Source organism: Sinocyclocheilus anshuiensis, unplaced genomic scaffold, assembly GCF_001515605.1.
Source record: "Sinocyclocheilus anshuiensis isolate Anshui unplaced genomic scaffold, SAMN03320099.WGS_v1.1 scaffold676, whole genome shotgun sequence".
Classification (NCBI taxonomy): Eukaryota; Metazoa; Chordata; class Actinopteri; order Cypriniformes; family Cyprinidae; genus Sinocyclocheilus; species Sinocyclocheilus anshuiensis.
In genome coordinates, this window is record NW_015558579.1 from 3,772 (window position 1) to 13,779 (window position 10,008).

A 10,008-nucleotide genomic window follows, 5' to 3' on the forward strand; every position below is an offset into this window, starting at 1 on the left:
GAATCACAAGGGCGAGACTAGAGGGATAAATCCAGTAAAACAGGCAAAGATCAGAAACCGAGAAAACAGACAAGGCAAGGCAAGACTGGGCTAGGCTAGGAAGATAACGAGGGCTCTGTAAAGTAGCTATCACTGCTGGCGATAAGCGCATACAATACTCGGCAGCCAGAACGGAGTGAGATTGGGTGTTAAATAGTGAATGAGTGATATGAAACAGCTGTGTGCAATCAGTGCTGTGTGCAATCAGGGCTGTGTGCAATCAGTGCAATGAATGATGGGATATGTAGTCCGGGGTGATGTGCAACAGTGTGTAGTGCGAGAGTCAATGAAAATGGAAAGGGTGACCTCTGATGGCTAGCACACAGAAGTTCATGGACCGGATACGTAACACCCAACATTTCTAATTCAAATCTTGAATGTCCCTAGGTGATGCAGCGATGACCTGTACATTTGATGCAGTGATGCACAACAAATACATGCAAATATTTACGGTGTCGGAGCTCAATGCAATGCACTGCACTCATGGCGGCTGCTGTTTGATTTAGAGGTCTAACATTCAGGAATCAGTATCTGATGAGATGTACCACTGCACGATCAAAAGTTTGAAATCTAAAAGATTTTTTAATGTTTTTAAAAGAAGTCTCTTATGTTCACCAAGGCTGCATTTTGATCAAAACTGAAGGATCATGTGACTCACAGGAATATATTACTTTATCATCACAGGAATATATTACATTTTACAATACACTAAAATACAAAACAGTTCTTTTAAATTGTAATAATATTTCACAATATTACTGTTTCAACTGTATTTTTATTAAATAAATGCAGCTTTGGCGAGCATAAGAGATTTATTTCAAAAACATTTAACATTTTTTGACTGGAAATGTATATTGGATATTTAAGAGTTGGGAAGTAGAGCCACTACATGATCGTGAATGATCTAAGTGAGCTATACAGTTTTATTGAAACTCATTTAAGCCGAGTGTACTCTGTACAATATGGACTACATCTTCTAGATGTATATATTATATACAAGATAAATATTTTGCAATTGCTAAAATTAGTCTCAGATGGCAAAATTGTAGCCAAATTCATACTATGTGAACCAGGTCTTAAATATTTTAATTCTAATTTTATTTTACGGTTTTAGGCATCTTCCAGAAAATCGCCTGCAGTGCCTTAATTAATCATAAATGCACCACAAAACAGGTGTCTTTCTGCTTCATTTTACCTGGATGCAAACACTGAAATACACCAAATAATGTATTTGGATTGGAAATGTTGAAGCACATGGTTTATTGAGAGACATGACTGTTTTGGCTTGGAATTTCTGTCTGGTCAGGACCAGACCAGACAGCCTGGACAAAGCCATTTGGCTTCAACCATAGAGTTAATCTTCTGTCCAAAAACATGAAGAAAAAAAGCTCTGCTGAGGAAATGAGAGACATTAACTAAACGAATAGTAGTTCCTGTAAAATAAAAGCATTCATCTGTTTGTCACCTTTCATATTGTAAAAGCCACATGCATAATTTCCAACCAACCTATTCCAACTAACCTATTACATTAATGCTGTTCAGTTTACAGTCATATTCCTTTCACACACTCCTAAAGAAAAACTGCAAATGTATTCCATGGCCAAAGCTTCAGGTCTCAGGGACACAGAGAAACTATGTTCACCCTCAGGTTGCCTTGAATATATGCGCATCACACATGCCCTACAGGACCATATGCACTGCAAACCACTCAAGGCCAAAGACTCAAGGACAATGAAAAAATAAACTGTAGTCTAAATAGCAGCTATTTGTTGTACTTACATCAAGGTCTCAAACATCAGGGACCCAAAAATAGGAAAGTTGAGAAAAAAAAGACAAACAGCCTATCAAAACCAACTTAGGAGTGACAGAACTGTACATAGTTAGGGTATATGATAATAAATGTACAGTATGGTTATGAATTTAGCTAAGGACTTTGAACACTTTATCAATTAAAATAATACACTATACTGTAGGGTATAGTCATGATGGGCAACCAGTTGACTAGTGATCCAACAAGTTACTCAATTAATCAACTAATTTACCCGTTTCTGAGAAAGCAAAATTATAGATAGAAGACTCTAGAAGGAGCAATGTTCTGAAGTTAAACATTTCTTAATGATGTATTTGTTTATTACAAACGCACAGCTTTTCACTTTACAAGATGTTAATTGATGTAATGGAATTACTAGTGGATTACTGTGATGTTTTTATCAGCTGTTTGGACTCTTATTCTGACGGCACCCATTCAATGAAGAGGATCCATTGGTGAGCAAGTGATGTAATGCTAATTTTTTCCAAATCTGTTCAGATGAAGAAACAAACTACATCTTGGATGCCTGAGGGTTCATTTTTGGGAGAACTATTTATTTAATGCGCCCCTGCTACAACTCCACAAATTCAGACGGACATCTTTTGTTTTATGAGAATCCCACCATAAATGTTGGATTTTAAAACAATGTGTGGTAACTGTTAACATGAACAAACGATGAACAATACATTTATTACAGTATTTATTCATCTTTGTTAATGTTAACTAATAAAAATACAATCATTCATTGTTAGTTCATGTTAGCTCACAGTGCATTAACTAATGTTAACAAACACAACTTGTGACTTTAATAATGCATTAGTAAATGCTGAAATTAGCATTAACTAACATTAATAAATGCTGTAGAAATATTGTTCATTCTTAGTTAATGTTAACTAATGTGTCAAGTTAAAACCAGTAAAAAGCATGTCTCAAGACCACTGTTTTTGAACACAAGAACTCATCTGATATTAAAACCCCCTAAGAAACATTACAGTCAGCTGAACACATAACTGTTCTCATCATGAAGGGTTTCCTAAGTCACCCAAAATGTTTTCTTTTCCTTGTTCCAAAAATGTATGGATTGCTTTATTGTGTAGACGATTTTTTGAGAAATGTCTATACAACAGAAGTCAACGGTCACCAAAACGGATGGATTACTAACAATAACAGAATTGTCATTTTTGGGTGAACTGTCCCTTTAAAATAGATTATTTGACTAGTACCTCAGGTAAACCAACGACAAGTCGATTTTAAAAACACATTATCAAAACTTTAAATTGATGACAATCCTGAATTTCAACAATAAAAGTACACATCATAAATCATGTTAAACCCACACAAAGACCTCCTGAGTCGCACGTTAGTATGCTGGCCGTGGCTTTCTCTGGCACAGGAACATGAGCCGCCACATGTGTGGGAGCTGAGGAACAGTGCACCATTAAAAGGTCCTGACTCACCTTGTTTTAAGAGCAAGGCCTAATTGCTACCATCTTTTACAGCAGCCAATGCGGCAGCTGGCATTTGCATAGATCTACAGGGACTGTCATTACCTCAAAATGAAGCATAGCTCTGGCTCCTTCACACTCACTGCCTTCAGTGTACCTTGCACAAGTTGAGGGAATAGTGTGCTTGTGTGTGTGTGGTAGGGGAGCTATTAGAATTCATCTCCTTTGACTCACAACCTACCGTTTGACTTACAAAAAGGGGCCCATTATTTAAGTTCGGGATCTGCGGAGAGGAAGAGCACATGAGGAATGAAAGCGTTTAAACTGTGCTTTATTGTAGCACACCACAGGGGCCGCTTATTTATGATGAAACAAACAGGACGCTTTTAAAATAGCGATTAAATCCATACTGACCTGTCATGATTTACAAATGCACATCTTTTAGAAAAGTGAGACACTAAAAAAATAGATTTTTTTTAATAAAAAATGATGACAACTTGGCTTAGCACGTAGCTGGGTGGAATCAAACCGACGGATAAACTAATTTCCCCAGGTGCTGAGAGAACAGGTCAAAAAGGACAAACTATCACTGTCTGATCTTAACAATTGAACATATAGCTATTCAAAAGTAAACTGTTATCTTAGAAAAACAATTATATATACATTACCATTTTTTCATGTTTTTGGAGGAAGTCTCTATGCTCAGCATTTATTTTATTAAATAAATAAATAAAGTTAAAAAAAAATAGTAAATAAACACAAATTATTTAATTTTCAAAAAATGTATTTAATAATTTAATTTATATTTTAAAATGTATTTAATTTAATCTTGTGATGGCAAAGCTGAAATAGAAATATTTCAATATATATATATTGTATATATCTATTTACTGTTGGGAAAACAAGGTAAATCCATTTCTGTCATTTGTTAGCATTTCTGCCAAGGACAAATATTTCATAATCGTCCGATTTAAATACCTGGAGGGCTTGCTAAACCAAAAGTCTATTTCTGGAGAGCTGTAGTAAATATTTTCACACTTACATTGCTGATGGAAATAAAAGAAAAACAACTCATAACATCGTTTTGGCCCAAAGGCTGAATGGCTCATTTGGAAATGTGCAGGTGTTCTTAGCCCCCTCAGTCTTCCCACAATGCACTCAGTCCTGCTGCCCAAAGCAGCGGCTGACCACAGAAATGTCACCGGCTTTATTCAGTCCAGCTGACATGCTGCACACTGACGCTTTTCTTCACACAGCCTCCTGTTTGCTGCTATAGAAAGCCTCACAGATTGGCATTCTCACACCCCTGGCTCAACTAACTACATTTCTAATGGATGCATCGAACAAATGTGATATTCGGATGTTAAGCTAGACTGTTTATGTCATTCAGGTTCAATATTTAAAAAATGACTAGCCTGCCAAGCTATGCATCATTTAAAGTAGTTAAAATTAGGACTGCACACTATATTGAAATAAAATAGATATTGTTATATGGTTGCAATTTAAATAAATAAATATATTTGTTCTGCCAGTTTTAGCAGGATTTGTGGGACTGTATTCATTTATATATGTGCAGTTCATGAAACAGAGCCATTCTAAACACTGAGACACCTTAAAGGGATAGTTCACCCAAAAATGAAAATTATGTCATTAATTACTCACCCTCATGTCGTTCCAAACCCGTAAGACCTTCGTTCATCTTCGGAACACAAATTAAGATATTTTTGATGAAATGTGAGAGCTCTCAGACCCTGCATAGACAGCAACACAACTGTAATGCTCCCAGGACCAGAACCGTAGCAAGGGCATCGGTAAAACAGTTCATGTGACATCAGTGGCTTAACTTCAGTTTTGCGAAGCTACGAGAATGCTTTTTGAGCGCAAAGAAAACAAAAATAACATCAATTATTCAACAATTCTTCTCCCCCGAGTTACGTCTTCCGCCATTTTAGAGTATCACAACACATACGCACGATTTCCCCTAAGCATAAACAACGCTGATTACGCAGATTTCGTTCATGCGCGCGCTTTCTCCTCCGAATGTAAACAACGCTGATTACGTCGATTACGCTCTTGGGTACTCTCCAAAATGGCGGAAGACGTAACTCGGGGGAGAAGAATTGTTAAATAATGTTATTTTTGTTTTCTTTCTTTCAAAAAAGTATTTTTGAGAAAAATACTTTTCTCAAAAAGTATTCTCGTAGCTTCACAAAACTGAAGTTGAGCCACTGATGTCACATGGACTGTTTTGCCGCTGTCCTTGCTACGTTTCTGGACCTGGGAACATTACAGTTGCGTTGCTGTCTATGCAGGGTCTGAGAGCTCTCACATTTCATCAAAAATATCTTAATTCGTGTTCTGAAGATGAACGAAGGTCTTACAGGTTTGGAACAACATGAGGTGAGTAATTAATGACAGAATTTTCATTTTGGGGTGAACTAACCCTTTAAGCTGCACATGTGTAAATGAACGCAGTGTTGTGCTTCACGCTGAAACCAGCAGAACATATATTTATTTACTGGACCAAATTAAAACCTAGGTTGTTTATTAATAATCACTATAAATAGCTTATATTACTTTATAGTCATACTGAATTGATCTGCAAATATATTTTTTTAAACTATAAGGTTATTAAATAAGGTTTGAGTTGCTTCTTGTAAAAATATACCCAAGTGTTCACACCAAAGTTTTTCCTAAATTTTTCAACAGTATAAAGACTGACTGACTAAATAAACAAATAAAAAATTGGATAAATATATTTTTTCAAATAATTTTTATTTTCTATGCAAATTCACTCCCCAACAAAATCACCCCTTGATTCTATAAGGATTAATTCTTTCCAAATATGGATATTCAATTCATCTTGATAAAATTCCTGTATTTTTTATAGTGCAATATATATCACAAACAAAACAAAACATCGCAATGTAATATGTTTTCCCTTTATTATGCAGCCCTAGTTCAAATACAGTCAAACTAATGTTTAAATAGTTGTTCCACAGCTACATTAGACAATAAGTACAAGATTTAAGTTATTTAGGGGGACAATATCTTCATAAATGTATACTATTAGTATTTATCTGGTACAAAAAGTAAAATAAACACTTTACAATATATACAGATAATAAAAGCTAGAAAACTCAGTTTACTGTACATAGTGCTAAAGAGCAGCAGTGAAGAAAATGCTTCAAATAAGAAGGTGTAAGGGCTGTTTGATTATTACTTTATTCTGTAAAGCTTCAGGCATGATAAAATGTCAAAATGTAGCATACTAACACTTAGCTGCACTGCTAATCAACAGAAAAAGTTGCTTTGCCTACCACCAGAAAAGCTACAGTTTTGAAAACATCTGAGCTAGTATAAAGCCTCGTTCACACCAAGAACGATAACTTTAAAGATAACTATAAAGTTAACGATATTAGCGTCCACACCAGTGGCCGATTTTAAATGCTTTAAATTCTCCAGCTCGTTATATTAGGATGGATTCAGATCGGATGTCAATGTTTATATTGTTCATCAGCTAGACAAACGATGATATCGATATCGTTTCTCTGTGCCTTTATTGTTATAGCTGTAGTGTGGACTCTATTCTTTGATATTGTGAACGATTTTTAGAACTATATCTTTATTGTTATCTTTATAGTTATTGTCCTTGGTGTGAACGGGCCTTAATGCTTCAAAAAATGTAGTTACACTAGTAGCATCGCTAGTGTTAGTACACTCTTAAAAATAAAGGTGCTTCACGATGCCATAAAAGAACATTTTTGTCTAAATGGTTCCATAAAGAACCTTTAACATCTGAAGAACCTTTCTGTTTCACAAAAGGTTCTTTGTGGCAAAAGAAGGTTCTTCAGATTACATAAAGGTAAGAAAGAGATGGTTCTTTAAAGAACCTTTGACTGAATGGTGCTTTGTGGAACCAAAAATGGTTCTTCTATGGCATCGCTTGAAGAACCTTTTGAAGCACCTTTATTTTTAAGAGTGTAACTAACAATCACTACATCCGAATATGCTGACATCCCTACTATATAGCAGGTGAAAAACATTATGTGGCAAGGGTAGTTTGTTCAAATTAATGGTATTCATATAAGCACAAAGTACATGGATGCCCTGCCGTTTCCACTGATATTTTTAAATGTGCATCTGATGGACACTTTACTATGCTGTTAGGCCACGGGAGAGGAGTTGTGAACGCAATAAGTCTCAAGACAATGACAACATGGCTGGTGTTGTACGTCCAGCTATTCATAACAAACACATAGTAAACAGAACACACGTTTTCTTTTAATGGATGTGAAGTTCTTTGCTCATCAAATGTAGACAGGATGCAATTTCAGACGCACCTAATGACTACAAGGAATGCTATATTAGCTAACTATAGCATCACAATCAAGCAAACAGATAAATGAAGGTGCCAGAATCCCTGCAAGGGAAGTTTGGATAGTCATGCTGAGTTTGGGTGCAGCGGTTTGCTGTAAGTCAACGGGATGAGAGCAGGGACACGGCCATTTGTCATGCCGTCAGCAGATTCAATAATTAATGGGCCATATCGCATCTCAGCCCGCCGTAGCCAAGTTCACCGATCTCCCTGCGCAGAAAACATATTGTCCCCGCAGTGTGGTCTGTGCTGGCTTTTTAAAATCCTTCATCATTAAGGAACGTTCATGTGCACTCCCAGCCATTTATTTGCTCTGTGTGACAAAGTGGCGGCCCCCTCAAGTTCACGCTCTCTTTCCCACGTCCCTGTGCACTGTTTTAAATCATCTGCCCCACGAGGGACGAGACCCTCTTGGGCTGCTGAGATATCTAATTACCCACAGTCCAGTGCAGAGATGATGACAAAAGAATGGAAAAAGAGATAGCATTAATGTAATGTATCATCACCCCTCACTGTGAAGGTGGTATTTAGACGAATGCCCCATCTCTTTTTTGCTAACGTTTGAAAAAATCGGCAGCAGAAACTGTATCTGTGTGTGCGTGGAGTGAGATTTTGTGGTGCCAGCGATCCTTTCCCATGGCCGTGTCCTTGTTTTAGAGCGCTGAGAGGTGACTCTTGTTCCTAAACACATAGGGAAGTCAGGCAGCATTTGAACAGCTGTAGGAGGCCAGTATTTACTCATGGGGGGGACAATGACAGTGGCTGAAACTGGCAGACTAAAGGACCCTGTCTCAATACAGCTGCCACCAGGAAGCACGGAGGTGAGCTGGGAAACATGGGCCTCTCTTTTGACAGATATATGTGTGAGCGTGGGAGCGTCTGTGACCATGCTATTCACATACACAACCCGGCAATAGGACGAATTCACGGACATCTCAAAAATGCTATTGAAAGAGTAGAGTCTGATGTTCACAGTCACATCAAAGCTGAGCTGTAGGTCAATAATGCCGGGCTTCTATGACTGATAAGTTCCTATAATAAAGGAGCAGTTCACAAATCAAGGAATCATGAAGCATTATGTGTTAATATTTGTCCAAAAAACATCACAATACTGTTTTGCTAATTTGAATTTGTCTGTTCATTTAATGCAAAGTGCCACAAACAGCCAAACAATTCTTGTCAAGATCTCTTTTTAGTAACTTTTTAGTAAATAACAATTTGAATTTTAATCTGTTCCTCACACAAAGCCATCATACTACGGGTTGGATCAGGATGAGCACATAATGACAATTTTTATTTTTGGGTGAATGATCCCTTTTTCTAATTATTAAAGCATCAAGTCAAGATAATACCTGTCTATGGGGTAAAATTTATGAAAGGGGAAAATGCATTAATAGACAGGACATCACAGTTGGGTAGCTCATCTTAGAGAGGCCATTTCAAACCACCATTAGTTCTGTTTCAGCAGCCTTACCATGAAATACACGCTCATTTTTTCTCTCTTCTGTCTTTTTCTCTCTCCATGACTTCAGGTATGAAAAAGGATGTGTGACGCTTTCTGATGAAAATCGCATAGTGTGAAAATGTCAGCCTCTTCTTTCTCCTATTGCTTTGTTTATGTTGACATTTATCAAAAGAAGAAAAATACTGCATATCAGCTCTATTTCTAAGAAACAATAAATGTCACCTCGCATCCTGCACTGAATCCCACGATCTTGTTGACTCAATATCATATCAATCGTAAATACAATAAAACAGGTGTATGTTTTTCATCTGCAGCATGTTGACATGGCAGCTGGAATTCCTCCAGCTAATTTCACTGTATTTCTTCATTTCTGTCAAGAAATGCTTTCCGACAGTGTTAACCCATAGGGCAAAGCAGACTAGTGACCATCACAGCAAAATGACCTGAAGGTGACTTCACCACTATTTATTGGGTTGGTTCTACTAGACAGCAATGAGCTTAATTGAGAGCTAATGGAGACACGTCCTGCTTCCTTCTTTTCCCTGAGAAAATGACACCAGTGATCTCACATATTTCTTCTCTATAGAGTTTCGGAAAAGATCTCATCAAACTCTGCTCAGATTTACTATAAGTTACTAAAGTCTTCAAAGCCAGCAATTTTAATATGAACTCAAATATTTCTTATCAAAACCCTCCAAAATCAATTAATCTTAAGCTATTATATCCACTCCTACTGTCACTACTGATAAACCCTAGACCCAAGAACCCAAGTTGATTTTTGATGGTTTTGTGCCCTTTACTTTCTATAATTCATTGCAGAAAACACAAGGTGAACCCATATTTAATTGAGTCTGGGTCATGTTTTCTATTA